The sequence below is a fragment of the Pteropus alecto genome, unplaced genomic scaffold (assembly GCF_000325575.1).
Source record: "Pteropus alecto unplaced genomic scaffold, ASM32557v1 scaffold16, whole genome shotgun sequence".
NCBI classification, from domain to species: Eukaryota; Metazoa; Chordata; class Mammalia; order Chiroptera; family Pteropodidae; genus Pteropus; species Pteropus alecto.
Genome location: NW_006438867.1, coordinates 2,432,431 through 2,456,416, shown reverse-complemented (window position 1 = coordinate 2,456,416; position 23,986 = coordinate 2,432,431). Strand labels below are relative to the sequence as shown.

General features: G+C 33.8%; 1 pseudogene; it reads left to right on the top strand.

The window, feature by feature from the left end:
- Positions 1–847: 847 nt before the first annotated feature.
- Positions 848–966, top strand: LOC112482902 (annotated as a pseudogene).
- Positions 967–23,986: the final 23,020 nt, after the last annotated feature.

Here is a 23,986-nt window from a genome sequence, read left to right as displayed (position 1 = left end):
AGTAATAGCGGGAGATGAGGCTAGAGGGTGGCAAGATCACTGAGAGCATGTGGGTTAAGGTAAGGAGTTTGCTTTGTATTGAATGATGTGTTCTAATCAGGGAATGATATAAGAGAATGACAGCAGTGTAAAAGATGAATTTAAATGGGACCTGGGGAGCAAGGAGAATAGAGAACCAATTAGGAGACTGTTACAGTAACCCTGCAAGAAGAATAAAGCAGTGGCGGTTGTCACAGAAAGGAGAAAATGGATTGCATTACTAAGAGACAGAATGCAAGGCTGAAAATGAGAGGGAGGAACCTGACAATTCCTGGATGACTTCTGACTTAAGTGAACCAGAGGGCAGAGGTGCCATTCATCAGGACAGAAAATACAGAATGAGAACCAGATGGGAAGGAGTACAATTCAAACAGGCTGAGTTTGAGTAACTTGTAGAACATCCAAGTGGAGATGCCCAGTTGGCAATTAGGTCCCTGAGTTTGTATCTCAACAGAGGGAGGTGCTAAATTCATCACTAACGCAGGTCCAGCAAACTGCATCCATGTGAGTGAAGTCACCCAGAGAAAGAAGACAAGGAAAAAACAAAGGCCATAGATGGATCCCTGGGGAACAGAGAGCCTTAGTGAGTAGGCAAAGCAAAACGAGTGACACAAAATTAATGTATGATTCGTATACATCCAAATCTGTGAATCTCTCAGGAAATTGTGATCTCATTACCCCAAATAGTTTTCTTCTATTCTTCAGAACCCATAGTTTCACTGAGCTCAGGCAACTTAGGAAATAAAAGTGAGAAAAAAACCCTTTCCCTTTATTGGCTGCCCAAGATGCAGATGAAAAAGAAGTTCAAGTCTACGGCCATGCCACCATGAACAAGCTCAATCCCATCTGATCTCAGAAGCTAAGCAGAGTAGGTCCTGGTTAGTATTTGGATGGGAGACCACCTAGGAAGACCAGGTGCTGTAGGCATAAAAAATAAAAAATAAAGGATTGTAAGCAGACAAGGTCCTTGCATCTGTGAGGTCGATCAAGGGTTGCTTTGCCTGGGAAAAAAAAAAAAGTTTAAAATGGCTCCCAGTAGATGATTGGAAGTTTTATTTTGTTTTCTAGATTCAACGTAGAAGTGAAATCATACTATATTTGTTTTCCTCTGTCTGACTTATTTCACTTAGCATAATACTCTCTAGGTCCATCCATGTTTTCACAAATGGCAAGATTTCATTCATTTTCTGGCTGAATAATATTCCATTATATATTTCACATCTTCTTTATCCATTCATCTATTGATAGGCATTTAGGTTACTTCTATATCTTGGTTATTTCTAGTAATGCTGCAATGAACATGGGGATGAATATATCTTTTTGAATTAGTGTTTTTGTTTTCTTTGGATAAACACCCAGAAGTGGAATTGCTGGACCATATGGCAGCTCTATTTTTAATTTTTAGAGGCATCTCCATACTGTTTTCTATAGTAGCTGCACTAATTTATAATCCCACCAAGAATGTACAAATGTTCTCTTTTCTCCACATCCTTGCCAGCACTTGTTATTTGTTGATTTATTGATGATAGTCATTCTCACAGGTGTGAAGTGATATCTCATTGTAGTTTTAATGAACGTTTTCCTGATGATTAGTGATGTTGAGCATCTTTTCATATGTCTGTTGCCATCTGCATGTCCTCTTTGGAGAAATGCCTGTTCAGGTTCTCTGTTCATTTTTTCATTGGACTTTTTTTGGGGGAGGCGGGGAGGCTGTTAAGTTGTATGAGTTCTTTATAGATTTTGGATATTAAGCTTTATAGGTTTTGGATATATCACTTGCAAAAATCTTCTCTCATTCAGTAGGTTGTCTTTTAATTTTATTGATAGTTTCCTTCACTGGGTAAAAACTTTTTAGTTTAATGCAGTCTCATTTGTTTATTTTTTTCTTCTGTTGCTCTTGCCCAAGGAGACATATCCAAAAAGATATTTCTAAGAGCAATGTCAAAGAGTTTACTGTATGTGTTTTCTTCTAGAAGTTTTACGTTTTCAAGTCTTACTTTAAGTCTTTAACCCATTTCGAGTTTATATGGTGTAAGAAAGTGGTTCAATTTCACTTTTTTGCATATCTCTATCCAGTTTCCCAGCACCACTTATTAAAGAGACTATCCATACACCACTGTGTATTCTTGCCTCCTTTGTCTTAGATTAATAGACAAATCCCAAAGGTGAAGCCACATATTTAATAAATGCAGTGAATCAAATATTTTAAAAATACATTTAAAAAGCTACTGCAAAAATCAAAAGAAAAAAGTATCAAATTCAAATCAAACTACAATAAATTAGGAGATATACAACATAAAAAGATCTAAAGCATGACTCAATAATGTAAAGAATGGAGTGGTACAAAAATGTAGTTTTCATAAAAAATATTCAAAATCTCTATCAGTTTAAAATAGTCTGCTATAGATATAAAATGATATACACAAACCTCATGATAAACAAAAACAGAAGATATACAAAGAATGAAGAGAAACCAAACAAACACTAAAGAAAACCAGCAAACCACAAGGGAAGAGATCAAGAGAAAAAGAAAGGAACAGAAGAGAACTATAAAAATGACAAAACAAATTTTTTTAAATGGCAGTAAGTACGTGCTGATCAATAATTACTTTAAATACGAATGAATTAAATGCTCCAATAAAAGACAGAGGATAGTTGAATGGATTAAAAAACATGACCCATCTAGATACTGCTTAAAAGAAGCTCGCTTGAAATCAAAAGACACATACAGACAGAAAGTAGAGGGATGGAAAAGGATATTTTATGCAAATAGAAATAAAAAGCTGGGGTAGCAATATTCATATCAGACAAAAGAGACTTTAAAACAGCATGTAAAAATGAAAAAAAACATTACATAATTATAAAGGATTCAATTCAAAAAGAGGATATAATAGTCATAAATATCTACTCACATAACATAGGAGTACCTAAATATATATAGCAATTATTAATGAACATAAAACAAGAAATCCACAGTAATACAATAATAGTAGGAGATCTTAATACCCCACTCACATCAATGCATAGATCATTTAGACAGAAAATTAATAAGGAAATAATGGCCTTAAATGTCACATTAGATCATATGAACTTAATAGATATTTAGAGAACATTTCATTCAAAAACTTCAGAATATATTTTTTTACAAGTACACATGGAAGATTCTCCAGGATAGATCACAGGATCCAGGATAGGCCACAAAGCAAGTCTCAGTAAATTCAAGAAGACTGAAATCATATCAAGCATCTTTTCCAATTATAATGGCATGAAACTAAAAATTAACTATAGGAAGAAAACTGGAAAAAAAAAAACAAATACGTGGTGACTAAACAGCATACTACTAAATAACCAGTGGATCAAAGAGGAATTCAAATAGGAAGTCAGAACAATTTTGAAACATAAAAATGATAACACAACTTTTCAGAATTTATGAGATGTGGAACAAAAGTTCTAAAGGAAATTCATAGCAATGCAGACCTACCTCAAGAAAAAAGAAAAACCTCAAATAAATAATCTAACTCTATACCTAAAGGAACTAGAAAAAGAAAAAAATCAAACAAAACTCAAAGTAACAGAAAAAAAGAAATAGTTAAAATCAGAGAGAAAATAAACAAAATAGAAGTGAAAAAATAATAGAAAAGATCAATGAAACAAAGAGCTGGTTCTTTGAAAAGATTTAAAAAATTGACAAAGAGCCAAACTCATCAAGAAAAAAGAGAGAGCCAAAATAAATAAAATAATAAATGAAAAAGAAGTTACAGCTGACACCACAGAGATTACAAAAATCATTAAAGAATACTATGAACAATAATATACCAACACGTTAGGCAATCTAGAAGAAATAGATCAATTTCTAGAAGTACATAAACTTCCAATACTGAACCTGGAGAAAATACAATATCTAAGCAGACTGATTAGTAACAATGACATTGAAACAGTTATTAAGAAACTCCTAAAAAAAAAAAGTCCAGCACCAGACATCTTCACAGGTAAATTCTGCCAGACATTCAAAGAATTAATACTTATCCTTCTTAAACTATTTCAAAAAATTGAAGAGGAAGGAATGCTTCCAAACTCATTCTATGACGCCAAAATTACCCCAATATCAAAACCAAACAAAAATATTACAAAAAAAAATTATAGGTCAATATTTTTAATAAATAGAGAGGCAAAAATTCTCAACAAAATATTAGCAAACCAGATTCAACAATACATTAAAAGAATTACACAACATGACCATGTGGGATTCATCCCAGGGATGGAAGGCTAGTTCAACATCTGTAAATAAATCAGTATGATGCATTACATTAACAAAATTAAGGATAAAAACCATATGATCATCTCAATAGATGCAAAAAAAGTAATTGACACCATCATTTTATGATAAAAACTCTCAACAAAATAGGTATAGAAGGAACACATCTCAACATAAAAAAGCCTATAAATGACAAACCCACAGCTAATACTGTACTTACTGGTGAAAAGGTAAAAGCTTTTCCTCTGACATCAAGAACAAGACAAGGATGCCCACTATCATCATTTCTTTTCAACATAATATTGCAAGTTCCTTCCATATCAATCAGATAAGAAAAAGAAAGAAAAGGCATTCAAGTCAGAAAGAAGTAAAACTCTCATTATTTGTAGATGACATAATGCTATATAGAGAAAACTCTGAAGTCTCTACAAAATAACTATTATAACTAATAAATAAACAATGAAATTGCTGGACATCAATATTTATCCTATCAACTGCCATCAACCCATTTCTTATCATCTAGGAGAACTGATCTAAAAGAAATATCTCAACCTAAGAACATGATTCTGTCTTTTTTAGAATAATTATTCTGTGTTCCTAAATCATAGTCATTACTAAGGCTTATAGTTATAACTGATATTTAATACTAATATATTTGCTTCTCAAAATTAGTCCCTTATGCTGTTAACAAACTTGTATTTAGTTCCCAAATATACCTAATTCTGCATCAACTCTGTAAGACTGTAATCTACTGACTGCAATGGGAAAACAGCAGCTCTAGGATTTAGAAATCTGAATCAGCAGAGGTTTTATTATTATTAGAAAGGTGGCATAAGATGTCCCTGGATTAACATTTTGATCAGTTATAAAAGATAGCATGCCATAGAGCAAAAGATATTATAATCCAATTATTGCCTTATATCCTGCGAACCTACAGGCTATGCTAATTAATAGCTGACAAATATTAGTCATTTAACAGAGAAAGAGAACACAGAAACCGCATTTCAGATTTTGCTATGGTGGTAATTCATCCCACTGTACATACCCAGCATGATCTGTGACCTTGAGTTGCTGTTATTTCAATGAATTTTTAATTTTTTTTTTTTACCATGTTTCATTCTGCATTACATTGCATCTACTATTCATGTGACTCCTGGAGCAAAACTAATCTTCCTGACACATCACTTTGTTTTTCTGTCACACTCCCTTTCTGGCCACTTCTGCCCAAAGCACTCCTGATGGAAGCATTTGTTATGCAATCAGCCTACAATGTAACTCTCACCCTATGGGCTAAACTTGGCAATGGCTTGGAAAGGGGAAAGAAAATCACATTTTAGAAAGCAGAGTTTAAAATCTGAACACTTCATTTTACATCCCAAACACTGAGACAATGATATTTCAAAGGCAGCCTGATGAAAAACACTGAATGATATTCGATTTAGTAATACTATTTTATGTTTTAGCTCATCAGCATTGTTGAAATATAACAGAAAGGGATTCCATGATCATAGTGAGCCACAGTAGACTATAGGCTAAACTCTTCTAATGCTTTAAAAATTAAAAGTTTAAAATGAGGCTGTAAGATCGTGGTCAGTCCTTGATATATTATGAACAAAAATGCCTCCGAGATCTCCTGTGATGCTTCCTTAAAAGACAGCTAGTAGGACATGCCATAATTTGCCCTTTTTTCTTTATCCTTTCCTCTATCTTGCTGCCAAGAACTTGGCCGGAGCACTTGGCACCATCTTGGATCATGAGGATGAAGTTCACACCTTAGGAATGGCAGAGCAGTGAACTAGGAGCCTGGGTCCCCGAGGACCTTGAGGACAAACTCTGGGCTTTCTATTTGGGGAGATCTTTGTGAAAGAGAAACAAGCTGCTATCTTGTGCAAACCACTCCTGTTGTGGCTCTTTATTACTCACAGTCAAACACAATGCTAACAGATACAAGCTCAAGTAAAAACAATAATAAAGGAAAGATTTATTGACCTCTTTGTCAGATACTGTTCTGAGCGCTTTATTTGTATTACAACATAATTAATCTTCATAACAACCCTGTGAGGCAAGTACTATTATTTTACAGAGGAGAAAACAAAGTTGAGAAAGTTAACTAACTTACCAAGGTGATGCAGTCAGTAGGTGGTGGAAATGAGATTCAAGCCCAGGCACCTGACTTCAGCAACCATGCTTGGAACACTAACCATGGTAGGAAATATCTTTGTGACTTTGACTCATGGTTTCCCTATACAGCACATCTATCCCATTTCAAGCAATATTTTTGCTTTATTTTTTGGACCTTCTCACTTTCAAACATCCTACCTGCTAAACAAATATTTACTTTAATGGGTTACAGTACTCTGTGTTATCCAAGGTTAAGGAAGGAAGGGCTGACATTTATTCTGATGGAGCGTACATTTTTGTTTTGCAGCAAAAGACATAATTTCATTTACTTACTGCTGTATAGTGGGGAAGAAATAAGTAAAAGACAGAGACAACATCTTGAGCAATGATTCAGTAAGAAGGGATGTGGTCAGAGAACAAACTGCTGCCAGCACTGTTTCAATGTAACCCTCTGCAATGTGATATTTAAAGTACTCTGTAGGTCAGCAGCTAGAAAGAGAAAGAAAAAGAAGCTTAAAAATTAAGAAAGCAGAGTGCCTTGCCTAAGAAAATAACCAAAACAAGCTTTGGTGGACTAAGCCAGGATATCTTTGTTTCTCCATTGTTTTAATGAAATCATAGTTCCTAACGTGAGATAAATTTCTTTCAGCCTTTTTCTGGATTTTTTACAAAAGTCTGAAAGGTTTTTTGGTTTCCAACAATGGTAAGTTTTTCTTCATCCATTATTTTTAGTAAATATATACTGGGCTTTATTAGGTGCCAGGCATTGAGTTAGGCTCAAAGACTAGTAAGAAGACAAAGAAGACACAGCACCTACCCTACTCTAGCAGGTAAGACAGACAAGGAGAATGCAGTGTGGGTTGAGGGCCAAGAGAAGGTGGATGTGCAGCAGACGAGGCAGGAGCGACCTGCAGAGGATGAAACATAATGAGTTATTGTCATTGATGAAGAGGTTTGGACATCATCCAATGGCATCCAAAGGATTTTAGGCAGAAGAGTTAAATCAGTTTTATTTTAAAACTCTAATTCCACAAGAGAGCATGAATAGATCAGAAAGGAGGCAGACATTCTATTTAGGAAACTAAACTACAATAATCCAGGAGAAAGATCATTAGAACCCAAACCAAGGCAGTGGAATGGGATTAAAAAGGAATGATAATCCCATAGAGAGAATCAACAAGTTAATGTTTGAAGAGAGAAGAGAAGGGATTGGAGAGCAAGAGGAAGAAAATCTATGAAGATTTTTAGATTTATGTCTTACTGAATTAATTTTGATTATTTAGAGCAGGGGTCCCCAACCCCCAAGCCGCAGACCAGTACTGTTAATGTTACAGATGCTATGTAGCTCCCAAACCCGTGATTGGCAGTGGACTGTGGAACCCAATCATCACAAAACTCCTATCTTCCTAGAGCCACATATCAGCCACCACTGCTGCTAAAAGAAGAAAGACAGACAAGGAGAATGCAGTGTGGGTTGGGGGCCAAGAGAAGGTAGATGTGCAGCTTCCTCCCTTTTCCCTCCCAAGCACCTGCAGGATTATTTCTTTGATAGAAATGAGTTGCATCCATAACTCTACCTGCAATTCCCAGGTTTCCAGCCCCTGAAATATAGTGCAAAGCATAGAAAATAGTGAAAATGAATGATTATCGACAAATAATACCCAGATCATGTCTTAATAAACATGATTTTAGATATCTAAACAGGAGAAAAGTGGTCCTGTAGTGGAGATGATGAATTTAATTTGGAACATTTTGACTTGGAAGTCAAATATGGGACATCCAGACAGTTGTATATGGAAAATTAATTTAGGTCATAGGTCAGGGATATAAATAAAGATTAAGAAGTCATCACCTTAGTAATGGTAGTTTAAATCATGTAATGTGAATGAAAGACACACACACACACACACACACACACACACCCCACAGGGAGAGTGTACAGATTGAGAAGACACTAATACCAAACATAGAGCTTCTGCCTCTGCCAACATCAAAGGGATGGACAAAGGTAGAGGAGCTCATAAAAAAGACAGAATTTTAAGAAGGAGGTTGTGGCCTGTAGAATGATAGTCAGTACTTTGTGGTGATATTTTCTTTTTTTTTTTTTCTCCCTTATCTGGCTTTGATATTAGGGTAATGCTGGCCTTATAAAATGAGTTTAGAAGTGTTCTTTCCTATTTAATGTTTTTGGAAGAGTTTGAGAATAACTGGCATTAATTCTTCTTTAAATGTTTGGTAGACTTCGCCAGTAAAGCCATCTGGTCTTAAGCTTTTCTTCGTTGGGAAGTTTTTGATTACTGATTCAATCTCTCATTCATTATTAGTCTGTTCAGATTTTCTTCATAATTCAGTCTTGGTAAGCTGTATGTGTCTAGGAATTTATCTATTCTTCTAGATTGTCCGTTTTTTGGTATATAATTGTTCCTAATAGTCTCTTATGATCCTTTATATTTCTGAGTATCAGTGGTAAGTCTTCCCTTTAGTTTATTTTATATTTTTGAGTCCTCTCTTTTTTATTACTAAGTCTAGTTAAAGGTTTTTCAATTTATTTATTTTTATAAAAACCAACTCTTAGTTTCATTGATCCTTTCTATCATTTTTCTAGCCTCTATTTTATTTATTTATGCTGCAATCTTTGCTATCTTTTTCCTTCTGCTAACTTAGAGCTTATTCGTTCTTCTTTTTTCTAGTTCCTTAAGGTGTATAATTTGATTGTTTATTTGAGATATGTTTTATTAATGTAGGCATTATTACTACAAATTTCCTTTTTAGAACTGCTTTTGCTGCACACCATAAGTTTTGGTACGCTGTGTTTTCAATTTTCATTCGTTTGAAGATATTTTCAATTTCCCTTTTCATTTCTTCTTTGGCCCATTGGTTGTTCAGGAGTGTGTATTTTAATTTCCACATATTTGTGAATTTCCAGGTTTTCTCCAATTACTGATTTTTAGTTGATATCATTGTGATCAGAAAAGATACTGATCTTTCAAATTTCTTAAATTTGTTAAGACTTATTTCGTGACCTTCCACATAATCTGTCCTGGAGAACGTTCCATGTGCACTTGAGAAGAATGTGTTTTCCAGAGCTATTGGATGGAATATTCTGTATATGTCTGTTAGATCCACTTGGTTAAAAGTTTAGTTCAAGTCCAATGTTTTCTTATTGATTTTCTGTCCGGATGATCTACTTTTGTTGAAAGTAGGGTATTAAAGTCTCCTACTATTATTGTGTTATTGTCTATTTTTCTTTTCAGATTTTTAGTACTTGCTTAAATTATTTAAGTACTCCAATGATGGGTGCATATATATTTACAATTGTTTTATCCTCTTGATGATTTGGCCCCTTTTTTTATTATATAATGACCTTCTTTGTCTTTTGTTAGTATTTGACTTAAAGTCTCTTTTTTCTTTATATCAGAATAATATAAATATAGCTACTCCTGCTCCCTTTTGGTTTCCATTTGTGTAGAATGTCTTTTTTATCCCTTCATTTTGAGCCTATATGTGTCCTTAAAGCTGAAGTGAGTCTCTTGTAGGCAGCATATAGTTTTTATCCACTTAGCCACTCAAAGCTTTGATCAGCAGTTGGGGAAAAAAAGTAATTAAATATATCCAAATCATAAATAGTCTCTGTCTGCACATGACATGATTTTATATATAGTAAATCCTAAAGACTCCACCAAAAATTTGTTAGAATTAATAAATTCAGTAGAGCTGCAGAATACAAAATCAATATGAAATAAGTTGTGTTTTTATACATTAATAATGAAGTATCTGAAAAGAAATAAAGAAAACAATCCCACTTACAATGGCATTAAAAACAGTAAGATACTTAGGAATAAATCTAAACAAGGAAGTAAAAGATCTACACACTAAAAAACTCTAAGGCATTGATGAAAGAAATTGAAAAATATACAAATAAATGATATCTTTTATTCATGGATCAAAAGAGTTAATATTATTAAAATGTTCGTATTACATTAAACTGTCTACAGATTCAATGCTATACTTATCAAAATTCTAATATTTCACAGAAATAGAAGAAGCAATCCTAAAATTCATGTGGAAGAACACAAGACCCCAAATAGCCAAAGCAGTCTTGAGAAAAAACAAAGCTGGAAACATCACACTTGTTGATTTCAAATTATACTACAAAGTTATAATATGGTATTGGCACTAAAGTGCACACATAGACCAATGGAACAGAATTGAGAGCCCAGAAATAAACTCAAGCAAATACAGTCAAGTAATATTTGTCACATAGACAAGAATACTCAATGGGAAAAGGATAGTCTCTTCAATACGTAGTTTTTGGAAAACTGGATAACCACATTCAAAACAATAAAACTGAGTGGAAAAAAATGAGTGACAGTGGTCAAAAGATACAAATTTCCAGTTATAAGATAAATATAACTTATTTATCTTAAGGGGATGTAACATACAACATGATGACCACAGTTGACAATATTGTACTGCATATTTGAAAGTTGCTAAGAGAGTAGATCTTAAAAGTTCTCATCATGAGAAAAAAATTTGTAACTATGGGAGGTGATAGATGTTAACTAAACTTATTGTGGTAATTATTTCGCGATATATACATAGATCAAATCATTATGTTGTACATCATAAACTAATACATTGTAATATGTCAATTATATCTTAATAAAATTGGGGAAGGTAGACATATCAATTAACACACTCACACATAAAAAAGAAAACAAACTGGACCCATATCTCACATCACTAATGAAAAATAACTTGATATGAATTGAGGACTTAAACGTGACTCAAAACTGTAAAACTTTTAGAAGAAAACACAGGGACAAAGATCTTTGACATTGGACTTGGAAATGATTTTTAAATATGACATCACAAGTGCAAGCAACAAAAGAGAAAGTAAACATGTGGGACTACATCAAACTAAAAAGCTTCCGCAGAGCAAAAGAAACAATCAACAAAATGAAAAGACTATCTATGAAATGGTAGAAAATATTTGCAAACCATATATCTGATAATGGGTTAATATCCAAAATATACAAGAAACTCATACAACTCATAGTAAATAAAAAAATCTAATTTTAAAATGAGCAAAGATCTAAATATATATTTTGCTAAAGAAGACATACAACTGGCCAATGAGTAAATAAAAAAATACTCAATATAACTAAACATCAAAGAAATGCAAATCAAAACCACAATGGGATATCATTTCACACTTGTTAGAATAGCTAGTATCAAAAAGACAAGAAATAACAAGTGCTGGTGAGAATGTGAAGAAGAGGGAACTCCCGTGCGCTGTTGGTGGGACTATAAACTTGTACAGCCGCTATGGAAAACAGTATAAATTTTCCTCAAATAATTAAAAAATAGTACTACCATATCACACAGCAATCCTACATCGGGGTATATTTCCAAAGGAAGTGAAATTAGTATCTTGAGATATCAAAATTAGTATCTTGAGTTACAGTGAACTCCCACGTTCACTGTAACATTATTCACAGCAGCCAAGACATGGAAACAACCTAAATGCCTATCAACGAATGAATGGATAAAGAAAATGTTACACACACACACACACACACACACACACACACACACTGCAATTTTATTCAGCCACAAAAAAAAGAAGGAAATTCTGCCATTTGTGACAATAAGAATGAAATTTGAGGTCATTATGCTATGTGAAATAAGTCAGACAATAAGAGACAAATACTGTATGATCTCACTTAATGTGGTATGTAAAAACACCCAACTCATACAAACAAAAATTAGACTGAGGGCTGTGGGGTAGGGAAAATGAGATGTTGGTCGAAACTTCAGTTAGAAGATGAATAAGTTCAGGGATCTAATGTATAGCACGGCAACTATAGTTAACAATATTGTAGTGTATACTTGAAATTTGCTGAATAGATCTTAAAATTTCTCACCAAAACAACAAAAAGATGGTCATTATGTGAGGTGAAGAATGCATTGACTAACCTTACTGTAGTAATCATTTTGCAATATATGCTTGTATCAAGTTATCACATTGTACACCTTAAACCTACGCAAGGTTTTATGTCTGTTATATCTCAATAAAGCTTAGCAGGGAAAGTATGCTAGCCAGAAGTCAAACTAAGCAAAGAACTAAAAAGGTTCTATTGGCTTTGTCAACTCGAATGTTATCGTTTACCTTGACAAGTTCAATGTCAATGACAGAGGCAAAGTCAGATTTCAGTGTCATGAGGAGAGGGATTCTTGGATGTGGCCTTCATCAAGAAGATTGGCCATGGAAGAAAGAGATGGAACAGGGAAATAAAGTATATTTTTTAAAAAATAGCTCTACATCATGAAAAGAAATACTACAATGTTACTAAAGTTCTTTAGCATTACAACTGTTATGTATCCTAAAATACTTCGTTAAGTCTGGGGTGATGATCACCTAATATTATAATAGTATTCTGGGTGACATGATTTTTTTTACTTTTTTTATAGCTTGAATTCTTTATAATAACCTTAAATCCTTTAAACAAAAGCAATTTTCATTATCCCCAAAACAAAAATAAATTTACTTCCCCTTAGGGTGAGTTGGTACTTAAGGTCACTTTATGTAAACGGTGTTTTATTAATAAAGTCTAAGACAAGAAAACCCAGTTTCTATGAAATATTAGACTTTTATCTTGGTTTTTTAAAGTAATTATGACATTAGAATATCTAAAGAGAAACAGGAAATTGGAAATTTACCCTTTAACCTTATTCCACATGGCTAGAATCTTATATCAAATATTAGCTTTACGATTTAAGATTCAGAATTTTGAGATGAAAGGAAATAAGGAGACCACAGTCCAGTGCCTCAAATTAAAGACAAAAACTAAAGTCCAATAAGGAACTGGCCAAAACCACACAGTTGGAAGAACGAGAAGTAGAAGTCAGATCCTAAATCCCTAATAGAGGCTTCACCCACTGAGCCACATAGCTTGTGAGAGAGGCAGAGAGCTTGGAGATCCCCAGAAAGGCTGAGGGCTGGAAAAAAGGATGCAGAATGAAAGGAAAGAGGATTTGGGATTATTTAACATGGGAAAGAGGATGCAGAATGAAAGGTAAGTGGATTTGGGATTATTTAACTTGGAAAAGAGAAAACTAAAGAGATGGTTAATAATTTTCCAGTACAAAAGAGACAGTCTTTTTTCATCTCTTCTAATGAAATATTTAATAAAACTTTTCTCCACAGTTTGTCCATAATGTTCTTCCCATTTAAAATGTTGCTTTCCTTTACTCTCCACCTAGTCAAATATAAACACCTTTTAATGTCATTAGACAAGTCTCAGCTCTTTGTAAACCTTCCCCAGATGAGTCCATTCCCCCCAAAAATCTCTTCCTTTAGCACTTATGGTTGGGACCACAAAGATTGATACATGCATGGTCAATATGCCAATTTTGTTTCAATAAGGCATGTCTTTCTTTTTCAGAGAGATATATCCCAATTCTTCAACTTGTAACCCTCCTGACTTCTGTCATGGCATAGCATAGAACTGACCTTATAGCAGATAATAAATATTTGTAGAATTTAATTAAACCATGGTATTATAATATATATTAAATAGAAAATATATTCTTCTAATAATAACTGTTATTATTAAGTGTGATAAAAAATATTCTATAAACTTGTTTAAAAACAGATATATTGTCTAGGAAATTTAAGGTCTGGAGGCACAAAGATACACAGATGGACTATAATCCTTTTTCAAGTCTACACCTTATGAGTGTCCCTATCTACATTGAATTAGAGAATATATATATATCAAATATACTTTATTAAGAGATGAATATAGAGATTTCAGCTATCTCTAACATTGACTCAAACCATTGCAGAGTCAAACGAATGAATCTCTCAAATGATACTGGTAATGATAACACATAAATAAAATAAATAAATAATCGGAATGGTTAACTCAATGGCCATATAACTGAACTGTTCTAGTTCTGTTATAGTAATGAGAACAATATGTTAAAAACCACATGTACTGTGCTGTATTACAAAAGATGATGGATTATAGATGGGTTTAATCTTTAAGAATGGTTAACCTATTACCTCTAGATTAACCATTTATAAAATGTAATTTTTCTCACAAATTTTTCTGTGTTTTTTTCCAATTTTCTTATTTCTACACATGCATTTGCTGAAGTCAGTGATACCCTTGAGAAGAGAAAATACCACTTAATAACCTTGGCAGATGGAAAGAAGAAACTCACAAGATACCACATTGCTGTGCATTTTAAAATATTAATTTTAAGGATCTCTACTATTGTTTTAAATAACACATTCTAATCTATGCTTCCAAGGGTTTTACTTTCATTGTAAAACAGATGCCTATGGACTTGCCCTTTTGTTAGCATGTTAATCTATTAATATAATAAATATGGTATTTGGAATAATGAATTACCTGCTCTCCAGTAATGCTCGTTAAAATGTTGCCTCTTGAATTGCCTTCCTGAGAGGTTGACCTCTTTTAAAAATTAATAGAAGTCATGAATTGCATTTGTGAAATTTGTAGCATCTCCTTTTATTAATAACTAAACTTTTTCATAGATAAAACAATATTTGATGCCCTCTGGGAGTTTTCCATGCCTAATAATGTAAAATATACTATAATTTTAGAATAAATAAATGTCACTTATAGTATGACACAGTTTAATGAAAGGAAAGAACTAACGTGTCTTTGTTACTTCAACATGTTTCAGGCTTTTGTTTGGCATGATTTAGGGTCACTTGAAAAACAGCGATGTCTGGAATACAAAGTCCTTCCAATGGAGAGATGGATTTACAATGTGTGTGCCCTTGCACAGAGCTATGACTGCCACAAGCTTCTGGGATATAGTGTCCTAGGAAGGTGAATAAGCCAGATTTTAATCAAGAAGCATTCATATGTACTCATTTCTTATAAGTCACCTAAAACTATCTGAATCTTTAAGCCTAACATAATTTGTTGTGATTGATTTTCTCATTTTAACTAAGATGACTTTTGTAACTTTGTTTTTTGTTTCTTGGCTGGATCTCCAAATCATGTAAGTTTCAGGCCCTACAAAACCTGAATCTGCCCCTGATGACAGAAGGAAGGGTTTCTTTGCAAAGAATATTTGTTTCAAAGAATCTTTTTAATTGACATTTTCTGAGTGTCGTTAGCTTCACCAAAGGCCCCAGTGTAATTTGTGTGAATGGAGGCAAACTCTCTGCAGAAATCATCATTTGGATATTGAGAGCTGATGATGTGAACACTGAGCTTCAGAGTAAAATGAGAGCCCTAACTTAGATGTGGCACCACGGACCCTTATGATAGGTGGGTCAGAGAAATAGCAATAACCAAGCAGATGTTAATTCCAATCTCATTACTGAATGGGGGACTTCTACAGAGTCTGCACTAGGTTCAAAAGCATCAGGTAAAAGTCAAGAGGAAAGGTTTGACATACCCTGAAACTTCTCAGCCAAATCTGAGCTTTCTCAGTGACACTGAGAAAATCCAGCAGCCACTGCACACAATGCAAACAATGTTGCACAGAGACTCAAGCCAGTATGAGAAAAAGAGACATCAAAGAATAGCAGGGACCTATGAATACCATGTATCCTACTGACGCTAATCTCCTGAGCCAACGCATCACAACTTGAACATGGACCCAGTTTTGATCAACTGATACTTGTCAATTATCCTGCAAGAGGTGGACTAAGAGCACACAAATGGTCAGCACGACTAGGAAAAAATTTCATTTCATGACTTACTAGCATTTCCTGTACTATAAAAATTCTCCAACTTGAAAAACAAGAATATGGTAGTCTTCTATTATAGTATAGTGGTATATGATATTTTTAAAAATAAATTATTTTAAACTACTTTCTATCATCTGCATGAAATAAAGTTTCGATATTTAAAATAAACATTTTTCTAAAATTCTCCACAAAACTTAAAAGTCAGAAGGCAATCTCTCCCAAGAAAAAATGTACAATTGCTCAGCATAATAGGTAAAGACATTGGTGGTGGAGGATGGGGGAAGGTGAGAGGGGTGGGGAGGAAGTGGAGACAGAGGAGAAAAGATCAAGGTTAAAACTTGTGAGATTAATTGGGTACTAGTCAGTGCCTTAGGATAGCAGTACCCCAGGTAGAGGCCATAAATTTCTGAGGGTCTCTGAGATGCTTTCAGAGTATCAAAAATTCAAAACTACTTTTATAATAATACTAAGGCATTCTTTGTCTTTTTCACGGTATTGCTTTGTATTGGCAGTACAAAAGCAATGGTGGGTAAAACTGTTGGTGGCTTAGCACAAATCAAGGCCATGGCCCCAAACTGTAGTATAGCATAATGTACTCGTTTCACGGTAAATCATTGCACTAGTATAGTGTACACTTCACTATGGTAAATCATTGCACTAGTATAGTGTGTACTTCACTGCCACTCACTGGCTGGAAAAAAAGCCAGAGAAGAGTTTTACTTTTAATATCTGTTATGAAGCAATAAAAACTATTAATTTTATTAAATATCAGCCCTTGAGTATATATCTTTTTAATATTCTGCCTGATGAAATAGGAAGTATGCAAAAAGTACAACTACTGCAAACTGAGGTATGATGGTTGTCTCAAGGATGAGCACATGAAAAATTATTTGACTTGTGAGCTGAACCAGCCACTTTTTTCAGAGAATTCCATTTTTACTTGAATCAATGAAGGATGGTGTTTATTAAGACTTGGGTATTTGGCAGACGTTCTCTCAACAATGAACCAAGTGAGACTATCACTTCAAGAAAAACAACTGACAGTCTCGTTGCCAATGACAAAATGCAAACTTGGAAGGAAAAATTAGAATTTTAGAAAAATTGCATAAGCTTGACAGCTTTCCAATGCTTCAAGACTTCTGATGAGATTAGTAGTGATATTAACAAATAAAATATTTTATATCGTATAATGAAATATGCCAACATTTGAAAGATCTGCATGATTCAGTGACTCGATATTCCAAATGACCAATGCATTGTGTTACAAAATCATACATGGGTAAAACATCTATTCAAAGTACAAGATAGACCAATGAATTTTAATGTAACGGAATTTGAAAATTCATTATATGGTTTCAGATTTCACAATGCAACTCACCTTTAAGAAATCATCATTTAGTGTAATATCTAAAAATAGCTACAACTATCTAAGAAGACTATTAAATATCTTCTTTTCCAAGTACATATCTGTGTGAAGCTGAGGTTTCTTAATACATCTTAACAAAAACAACATGTCACAACAGGCTGATAGTGGCTTTAAAATATGTCCATAGATTCTCTGACAATCTTTCCCTCAAAAGGTGTATTCTGAAGGCAAGACTTAATGACTCACTTCTAGTGTGTAACTAGAACATGACAAAGTCACAATGTGTTACTTACAACAGATGATATAGGCATTGTGGTTTTTTCCTTGCTCTCTCAGAGAGCCTGGAGGAAAACAACTGCCATATTGTGAGAACACCAGAAGATTTTAGAACTGTAGCCTTGGCTGAAAAGTCAAAGGATCAGTCCAAACATCTGGATTCTGACAATGTAAAGTAAGAGTTCTCTTCGGGTGACTTCAAGATTCGACTACTATTCAGTATAACATCAGGCTTCTTGTGGGTCATTGGCCCTGGATCACATCGAGTTGGCTAAATTTGGCGCACTCTCTTCTTTCATAATAAAGTCTTATTAGAACACGGCCAGTCCTATCTGTTTACATATTGTCTATGGCTGTTTATGGCTAAAATAGCAGAGTTGAAGAGTTGTTACAGAAACTGTATGGCATAAAACTTGAAAAGCTTAAAATAGGTAGTATTTGGCCATTTAAGAATAAGTTTGCTTACTCCTGTATTACAACAATGGTCTTCAATGGGCACTCTTTCTACTCATTTTTCCCAGTGAAATTTCAAGGGATACCTTTTTTCAGGGAGCAGAATCACCAGGTCAAGGCGAACTGCATTAGCCAGGTTAATGGACATTCAGATATGGCTCCCAGTTGGAGTCTGCATGCTAGGAGAGGGAAAGGATCAACAAAGAAACAATGGCTTTTTCCAGAACTGTCTGGGAGAAAGTTGCCCCTCCAGCCCTCATTCTAAAGCTAGGCTATTCATTGCCTCCCTGGAGGTCCCTGGCTCCTTTAGAGCTCCTTCTCAAGTACTGAAGCTCAGAATGAGTGATTCTATCAGCAAGTCTGTGCATGGGCCCTTTAAGAAGACCACTTGGGATTCCAGGTACCTTCTGTATCACTCAGCCACTATCTCTGCTTGTTTTCACAGCCAGGAGTCATGGGGACTTCTCTTTCTGGCACTAGAATCCTTGGCTGGGGAACCTGGTTTAAGGCTATGACCCCTCACTCTTCTGAGGGAACAGCCATAGCCAAAATATCCCTCCTGATTTTTAACTGCTACAAAGGGGTGTGGGACAAGCCTGTTCTGCATCTTGAGCCTGTCCTACCAATCTTGAGGTGGCTTGTCTGTACATCATTAGTTGTAGGACTTCTGTTCAGCTAGACTTCAGGTGATTCTCAATGATGATCCTTGTGTAGTTTAGTTTTAATTTTGATGTGGTCATGAGAGGAGGCAAGCAGAGTGTTTACCTACTCTGCCATCTTGACCAGAAATCCCATCTTAACGTAAATCTTAATTTCTTCTGCAACAAACTATTTCCAAATAAAGTCATATTCTCAGGTACTAGGGGTTAGGATTTCAACATATATTTTTGAAAGATGCAATTAAATCCATTCATTCATAAAATTGAAAAAAAAAAACACCTCTGTCTCTGAAAAGAGAAACTGAAATGGAAGAAAGAATTATAAGCAAAGAAATTGGTAAACATAAGTAAAACGAAAAATCAACTGTATGGAACAGTGAAGAACTATCTGAAATGAGTGTTAAAAGCAAACTTAAGTTGAAAAAAATTAAATATAAGATAGGGTGGCAATCAAAGCTCAAGTTATCTAAGATATTCAAAAAAAGGGTAAAGATATTAAATAATTTTAGACCTTCAGTCAAATATGCAGTTTAAAATTTTAAGAGTAATATCTGAGAGACTAGAACTTGAGAATATATATCATTTAAATAGTAGTGGATGAATATCATTTAAAAAGTCATTCTAAAAGAAATCAAACAAGGAGAAAAAAGTAAATGACAGTAAACACACATTTGATATATTTGGAAAAAATTCCAAATATATTAATAATCACGTTAAATGTAACTTCACTAAACTCATCAGTTGAATGGCAAAGATCATCAACTAGTCAAAAGGTGTTACAAGAATAATACCTGAAATATAAAGATATAGAAATCTTCAAAGTAGAAGAGTAGAAGGAATTGTATTAAGCTGATCTTTGTGCAGATATACTATAATCAGAGAAAATAATTTAAGGCAAAATCATTATTTAGAAACAAAAAAAAATATTATAAAATAATAAAAAGTTAAAATTCACTAGATGATAGCCAGTTCTAAACTTACAAGTACGTAACAACACGGTTACCAGATTTACCACAAGGCAATCCACCATTGTAGTAGCAGATTTTAAGACCCTCTCTCAAAAACTAATCAAGACAAAAATTATTAAGAATATAAAAGCTTTTATTTGAAATACAATTAACAAGCTTAACTTCATGAACATTCCACCAATGAGAATATATATTCCTCTTAAATATCGATGAAACATTTTCAAAAATTGGCCAATTATCAGGTCACAAAGCAACACTTGACACATTAAAAGAATAAGTATGAATATATTTTGAAGACAAAGAAGACTTTTTCTGAATGGATTAGATATAAGTAATAAAAACAGAGATATCAAGGACAACTACTCAATTTTGATTTTAGAACTGGCTGGCTGGATGTTCATGCCATGAGACTGTAAGTACAGGACAGAAAACTGGTATGGAGTTGGAGTGGGATTGGGGCTAATAGAAATCGAGATTTCCATGTTAATCAAGTTACACTGAAGGTACCTATTGGGTATAAAAAAAATGAAGATGGCAAATAGGCCCTTCTGGAGAGAATTCAAGTTTAATATATAGATTAGAGAACCATTAGCATAAAAATTATATTTTAACTGCAAGATAAACTCACCTTAAAAAATATATATGTTGATAGAAAAGAGGAACTAAACCAGGGAGAACTCCAAACTTACAAGTCAAGATAAGCAGAAGAAAGGCAAAGACAATTTCTTCATATACAATGTATGAAGAAAACCAGGAGAGCTAGTGTTGAAGACACCAAGATAAGCTCTTTTAGAAGGAAGAGTGATCAATGGATCAATTAGATAGGAACAGAGATACTGCCATTGGACTTGACAGTATGGAAGCCATTGTTGTCCCTAATGAAATACATCTCCATGGAGTGATGTGAAGGAAGTCTATTTGGAGTGGACTGGCTCGAGAATGTAAGGCGAGGAAGTGAAACTCTAGAGAGCTCTTTTCTGAAGTTTAATTATGAAGGGAAGTAGAGAGATGAGCAGGGTGAGGTAGGAATATAGGGTGAAGGGAGGGTTTTTTAAAAACAGGATATATGAAAGCAGGTTATGAAGCTGATGGAAATGATGTTCCATAAAGGGATATCCTTGAGGACACATGATAAGATGACAGGCAATAACTGCAAGGACAATGCTCTCAAGAAGTTGAGAGAGGATGGGATCCAGAGCATAAGAAGTGTTGGACTTCCACAGGAAGGACTTCACCCACAGTAATGAGAGGAGAGTCAAAGCATGGGTGCAAATGCAGGTTGCTGGAGGGAAGATGAGGAAGTTCTTATTTTATTTCAACTATTTTCTCAAGGATGTATGAGGTAAAGTTATAAGTTGCTACTTGAGATGTGGAGGAAGTGGTATAAGAACTTTGAGAGGAAAAAGAAGGTGTGAAACAGTTGCTTGGAAGTGAGAATTTGAACATGTCCAACAAGTAGGATTGCTAGGTGGTGTGGTGTACAGGTTTGCGTGTTGTAATCATAGATTGATCATGAAACTATGGGCTTATGTTTCATGGGCTTATGTTTCTCTCCAGCAACATTGAGCTGCTTGAGTGTACATATGGAATCAGTAGATAATTGGGTTTAACCAGGGTTGGACCTATGCCTGATGAGTGCAATGACAGCAGAGAGGGACAAAAGACTTAAAGGTGTTTGGGAGTGATTACAGTGTCACATGGACTTCAAAATCTTTGACTTGTATCCTCCCTAAAAATAGTTTCAAAAAACTATGAACCCTCCACACATTTTTTAAGGTAACATTTAAATTTCTCATTTCAAGCTTAAATGTGATATATTTTTTGATATATAGTACATTTTGATATGTCACTTTTTAAAAAATGTTAATTGTGTTAGTCCATTGGGAATGTTATAACAGAATACTGTAGACTAGATAGCTTATAAGCAACAGGAATTTATTTCTCACAGTTCTGGAAGCTAAGATGTTCAATTTCAAGGCACCAGTAGATTTTGTGTTTGCTGAAGGCCCACTTTCTGGTTTGTAGAGGGCCTTCTTGCTGTGTCTTCAGTGGGGAGTGGTGAGGGAGCTCTCTGGGGTCTCTCACAAAGGCACAAATCCCACTCATGAGAGCACTAACCTCATGACCTAAGCACCTCTCGAAGCCCCATTCCAAATGCTATTACATCGAGTATTAATCTTCAACTTATGAATTCTGAGGGGACACAAACATTTAGTCTCTAACAGTAATTGATGAATTTTAATACCATATAAATTTGGTATTAAATCATCCATTTAAAAATACATTTAACAGTGCTCCTTATATTGAAATTTTATATATTTTCATTTTTACTTGAACTTCTACTTTCATTCCACTTACTCTCCATGACAACTGAATTTTATAATATATTTTTGTACTCACGAGTTTATTTATCACCTTCACACATTTCTCTGCAACAAACATTATATAAGCTGAAGTTTAATGTAATTTTTATATTTTCTATGTATGAGGTAAAGTTATAAGTTGCTACTTGAGATGTGGAGGAAGTGGTATAAGAACTTTGGAGTCTCTATGAGCATAAGTCTCTAAGTGTTAAATTTTTTCTTTTAGATTACTATTAAACAATTATTAATATATATTTGACTAAAATAATATTCACATATTAAAAATTTTTACTAAAATATAAATGTATTTTAAAGTTTGATAAGTATTAAACATACAAATTAGCATTCTGTTTTGAGGACATTTTTTTCCACTTAATTATTTCATCCATAGGTTAATGTAACTTATGTCTAGAGTAACATATAGAAAATATCAACATTCTTATTTTTCATTATTAAACATAGGTGTTGAGAAACCTTTTCCTCATAACTAAGTAGATGCACAAGTTTTATAACAATGTCACTCAACTCTCTGGACTCCTTCTGAGTTCAAAGCCAAAGTCACATAAATATCTATCATAAGAGATATGTTAATAATCCAGCAGCTGACCACTCAATTTATTGAAAGCAAAAAAATTAGTAATCCCTTAATTGCAAAGAAATTTATATGATTGTTAGTATCATTTATTTTCTCTATTTCTTGGAAGTATACCAAAAAAGACTTATCGAGACTTATCTGAATGTAAAACAAAATTATAAGGTGAAATAAGATGAGTATTAACAGTAATTGGAATATATATTTCATGATTTGGTAAAAATTTATTTTTAACTATCTTATTGAATAATGCACTTGAATATAAATCAGATATTTTTCTTTTACCTTAAATATCTTAAAAAGCATTTCACTAATATTTATAAGAATCAACATTATGAACCTAATCTACTTGGGCAGTTCAAAGATTCTTTTTATTTCAGCTAATAAAGTCCTAGAAGGGGGAAAAAGAGTAGCTTTACAGAGGGGAAATATGACAAACACTACCTTAGCTGTGATCAAGGTCAACATCAATAGTGATAAGTTATCTTGATAGTATATGCCCTGGATATTGTGGAATGAAAACAGCACTTTACCTCTTTAGCCTTCTTCCCCAAAACCTATGATTCCAGTCTAATCATGATAAAAAAAAGTCAGACAAATCTCAACTGAAAGATAGTCTGCAAAATACCTGACTAGTCTCCTCAAAAGGAGACATGATGAATAAATGTAATGTGGGATACCAAAACTGAAAAATATTAGGTAAAAATTTTTAAAAATCTAAATAAAATATGGATTTTAGTTAATCATATTGTATTAATATTGATTCATTACTGTGACAAACATACCATGTAATGTAAGATGGTACTACCTGGGGAAACTGTGTGTGGGGATGTAGGAACTCTATACTATCTACAATATTTTTGTAAATCTAAAATTGTTCTAAGATTTAAAATTTAACTCTCAAAAAAAGCACTAGAGGTAAGTATCTTGAATAGCTAAGGTAAAAAAAATTAATGTATAAAAAGTATTTTTAACTTTCAGCATTTCTTTGGGATTATCCCCCTAGACTGAAATATTCACTGATAATAGACTGGAGATAAAAGAGGCAAAATCATCAAACAAAAATTGTCATGAATGCCACCACACTATTCTATCATCTGATATCTACATTCAAAACATCCTGAAATGGGTCAAATATACTGTTTCCCCTTA